The 5,198-nt window shown below is 36.6% G+C and overlaps 1 pseudogene; it reads right to left on the minus strand.

Moving 5' to 3' along the window:
- Positions 1–4,219: 4,219 nt before the first annotated feature.
- Positions 4,220–5,198, minus strand: part of LOC122151296 — a 7,262-nt pseudogene continuing 6,283 nt past the window's right edge.

The following is a 5,198-nucleotide window of genomic DNA, read 5'->3' on the forward strand; positions in this document are numbered from 1 at the left end:
TATGAATGGGAATGGACTAGACAGCAATGGGTTTTTTGGTTTAATAAATCGTAGAAAATCATTTTTTAAAAGTATAATATTTTCAATTTTGTTTCAAAGTTACATGGATCTTTATCTAAATGATGGATAATAAAGCCCTGCTTGCATTTAAAAGTGTTGTAAATTGAATAATTTCAATAAGATTTTTGCTCGAGTTGGATCATATTAAAATCTTAAAGTCTGTTACACTTACATAGATGATTACATAAGATATTAATTAAATGACTGAAGAGCGGCTTAGCAGTGAAGAGCCTACACTCTGAGTAATGCCAATTACAAACTTTAATGAAATAACATGTCTTTATTATAGCTTGAAACTCTTTAAAGAGCAAATGTGGAATCGTCTGATCTTTCTGTTTCATGAAAACGGGAAAATACTGTTTAATGTAAAGAAATAATATAGAATCCTATTGCAACTCCAAACAAAATAAGTCTTCCAAGTAATCTATTATTTGATAATCTCATAACAAAAATATATAACATTTTGCTAAGGTTCTGGTTTTCCATTTTACAACTTATTAGAAGTCAAGGTTCCTTCCACAAAACATGGCTTCACAGGTTTGGGTAAAAGACATAATGACACACTTCTTGACAAAAATGAAGTTTGAAAGAGTCTCAAAATGAATTTGGACTTATTCAAAACTCTTTTGATTGCAAACTGCTATAAAAAAATTCAAACTTTGAAGTTATATATTGAAATTCTTAGTTTCTCCTGCTTCATCTCAGTCACAAAAAAAACTGTTATATAACAGACACTATTGTAAGATTTCTGTATTTCGACATTTGATTTAGCATAGACCTAGAATAGATACTAGAGAACAAAATATTCAATTAAATTGTGGGAACCTAAATGTGACCTAAATTTAGAGGAGCAGATTTGAATTAAATATGTGAAACAGCTTGAAGTTTTCTGTAAATAACTTTCAGCATCATAATGGTTAGTCACAATATAGTGTATATTACTTTTAGAGAAAAAGAAAATACATTAAACTTCAACCCAGCAACAAAAATAATGTTTTTTTAAAAATTTCTGTCACCATCACCCACCTTACATTAAGCAATTATTATTCAAATAATTGAAAAATTTCAAATAAAACATATCTGTGTTGAAATTAATTACTGTGTATTAGCTTTTCTAAGTAGCTTTTAAAATTAATTAAAATAGCATTTAATAAACAAGCAATAAGTGAATATACCTTTAACTAGGGAAATTACAATGCAAAATATATCTGAACCTTTTTAAGCCTGTAATAAAATTTTATATATAGAACTATTTTTTTTTAAATAGCTCTTAGTTATAAGAAGATTACTTGCTATCTTTTATATAAAAATTGCCCTTTAGTTAAATAAATGCAAATATTTTATAATTACTTTGACTGAAACTGTTTCTCTAACACTTGTAGATCAATTATTTGAAAAAGAAAAAACATGGAATCAGAAATTTAATGCTTGTTAAGTCTAACAAGTGTGCCCATTTCATTTTGAACTGGATTCAGCAATTTATCCCTTCTCCACAAACACTTGATCACAGTTTCTCTACTTGCTGGGTAAACACGTGATTCTCTCATCCTGGATCAGAGTGCCTGAGAAAGTTGGCAGTTCAAATTGGTCTAGAGGTGCCTGAGTAGTAAGCTCTGGCAATTTGCTTCTAAAATGCAACAAACACAATGCAACCACTGCCATGGATTCAGATCTGACACAGTGACCCCTCTTGGGTTTCTAAGGCAGTATCACTACAGAAGTAGATTGTGCAAACTTCCTTCTGAGGAGTGGCTTGTGGGTTTGAACCACCAGCCTTCTGGGTAGCAGCTAAATGCTTTAGACACTATGCCACCAGAGCTCATAACAACCCTCAAAAACCTTTGGAGCACAGTTCTACTCTGTACCATGGCAACTAACAACAACATTCTACATCTTTGACATTTCCACACTTGTTTCCAAACAAATAATGATCCTCAGAATAAAAACATTAATCTTTACCTGTATTACTTCATTGATAATTTAGAAATAAAATGATAACTTTTTACAATAAAATGAATACATACAAAACTATGTTTAATATTAGGTAGTTTGTTAACGCAAAGATAATAACTTTTGTCTTAGAAATTTTATATAAGCAGTTATTCCCTGTGATCTGAATAAAAACTCCATACCAAACTCGCTGCCATCCAGTCTATTCTAGCTTATAGCGACCCATCTTCCTTCTACAGAAGTAGATCGCCCCATCTTCCTTCCATGGACTAGCTGGTGATCTTGAACCTCCAGCTTTATGATTAGCAGCCAAATGCCTTATCCACTATGCCACCAGAGCTGGTAAAATGAACTATTAAAATCTAAGGAGTTAAAACTTTTATAATCGGTATTATAAAATAGTAGAAGGAGTCAGTTGGAAGGAGTCAGCCATAAATTTTTATTTATCCCTGAAAATGTGTTCCTAAGTCCCCTTCTTCCTTGTAGATGGAAATTAGTAAATTTGTTAGCCAACAAATCAAATCAATTAGTGGGTTCTAGACAAGCAGTTATTCAGCTGCTTCAGCCAATCAGATGTCAAACAATATCTATCTGCAAGGGAAAATATGTTTCATGAAAGTTAATGTTCTTTGCAATTTTCAATTTTTTTCTTTGAAAACAACAATCAAATAATTCTCCCAAATTAAAAAAAAAATAAATAAACAAAAGCATATGAAATCTACCAAGGATGCTGATTGAATAGTTGTAACTATTACTTTATTAAAATTTCTCTCTTAATTCAAAAGACAAATTCCTTTCTTTATCTAAAAGATTTTTTTTTTTAAATCCTTCTTTTTTGATTTACTGAGCTTAACCTGAAGGTTTGTAGCTACTTTTGAGGCCCACTACATTTTTTATTTTTTATAATTATGAATGTATCTTTAAAAGTAATTTCTGCCATTTTAGAAGTTGGAGTCTAAAATACTAAATACTTTCAAGAAATTCATCATGACACATTTTAAAAATAAATAATGTGTGTAAGGAGCTCTGGTGGCATAATTGGTGGCAATTAGCGGCTAACCAGAAAGTTGGTAGTTCAAACTCACCAGCTGCTCTGCAGGAGAAAGGTGAAGTAATCACTTCCAGAGAAATTTACAGCCTTTGAAACCCAATGAGGGTCTTTCAGGAGCTCTGGTAGCATAGTGCCTAAGGCACTTGACTGCTCACCAGAAGGCTGGCGGTTCAAACCCACCAGCCACTCCTCGGAAGGAAGGTTGGGCAATCCTACTTCCATAGTGATACTGCCTCGGAAACCCAAGGAGGGGTCGCTATGAGTCGGGCCGACTCGAGGGCAAACAACAACAACAACATGGGTTGGAATCAACTCTACAGCAGTGGGGGCGGTAAGTTTGGCTTTTGGATTGTAAGCCTACTTAATAGTTATGTAAAGAAATGGGACAAAAGGTTTGCAATAGAACATTGGTTAAAAGGATGGTAATTATTCTATACTAAGTAGCACTGGGGAAATGGGCTGCAAAGGACCTCTTTCAAATGCTGAAGAACAAAGATGTCTCTTTGAGGACTAAGGTGTGCCTGACACAAGCCATGGTATTTTCAATTGCCTCACATCCATTTGAGAGCTGGACAATGAATAAAGAAGACCAAAGAAGAGTTGATGCTTTTGAATTGTGGTGCTGGTGAAGAATGTTGCAAGTATTATGGACTGCTAAAAGATCTAACAAATTTGTCTTGGAGGAAGATCAGATGGAATGCTCCTTGGAAGCAAGAAAGGCCAGACTTCGTCTCACATACTTTGGTCATGTTGTCAGAAGGGACAATTCCCTGGAGAAGCATGTCATGCTTGGTAAGGTGGAGGGTCAACAAACGAGGGGAAGGGCCTCAATGAAATGGATTGACATAGTGGCTGTGGTGATGGCCTCAATATAGCAAGGATCCTGGAATTGGTGCATGACTGGAAAGTGTTTTGTTCTGCTGTGTATAGGGTTGCAATGAGTTGGAGACAACTCGATGGCACCTAACAACAACAACACAACATTTGATTTTTCACTGTTAGTTATTTATATAATGTGGATGTAGTGAAAGTCTTCAACTATTATGATATATATATTTCTTATTGTTATATATACATTTTTTAAAAAATAAACTGCTTATCTATGGTGTGAGTGAGACAAACTAAACCTCAAAAAATATATATCACTATAATCCCAGCCTAACAGAGCCAGGTACAATGTCTGGGGACAGACTGTGAGTACAATGCTATACGGTGATCATTCACTGCACAAGGCTCAGAGAAGGCCCCTTCAAGGGGGTGAGCCAAAGGGGGAAGTGTGACCCAAGAGAAGGGGCAAGGGCAGACATGGGGGAAAAGATGATACTTTCTGGCAAAGGAGATCTTCATGGCATTGTGCTGGGTGATTTTAAAGGCCTGCAGGGCATCGTGAATAGGCCTTGCCTGAAATTCATTGTCAGACTCCAGGAAGGTGATGTAGGGGACCAGATGGACCTCCTTGTTGTCAGAGAATCAAGTAAAAGACATGAAGAGCATGAGTTCACTGGTCTCCTCTGACACATTGATGTGATTCTGTGGGTTTTCTGAAAGATGGCATCTGTCCCAGTATAAACTATTGTAGGGGCATCACCCCTGGAATGATCTAGCCAGGTGGGAGGCTGTGCTACAGTACCATGGGATGGAGATGGAGTCATGTAGGGAGGCTGGCCTGGCATGTGGTGCATGATGCGAAGGGCCTGCATCATCAACAGCATGTCTGGGACAGGCCCCAGATTGGACTCCACAACAGGGAGCCACCAACTCTGTGGTGTTTTCTTGGCAGAGGGTGTCTTTTGGCTCTTGGGCTTCCTCTTCTCTCATTTTGCAGTACTGTTCCTCAAAGATGCCCTTCATATTGGCAACGATGTTAGTATCGACATAGTGGATCCCCATGGGCTTATTATAGAAGGGGAAAATCTGCATGGAACACAAGGCATGGAAGGCACTGCTGATCTGCTTGAAGATGACAAAAGCCTGGCCCTTCTTCTTTAGGCTGGGTGACACCAGGATATCTAGGATCTGGTCAAAGTGGAAGAAGATGCCATACAAGGAATTCTTCACCTCATCCTTCTTCATCTTCTCATTGAAGTTATTGATATCAACATTGTAGTTAGGTGAGTCTCTGCAACTGCCATGGAGT

Source organism: Orycteropus afer, unplaced genomic scaffold (genome assembly GCF_000298275.1).
Source record: "Orycteropus afer afer isolate SDZICR_OR568_19922 unplaced genomic scaffold, OryAfe1.0 scaffold00372, whole genome shotgun sequence".
NCBI lineage: Eukaryota > Metazoa > Chordata > Mammalia > Tubulidentata > Orycteropodidae > Orycteropus > Orycteropus afer.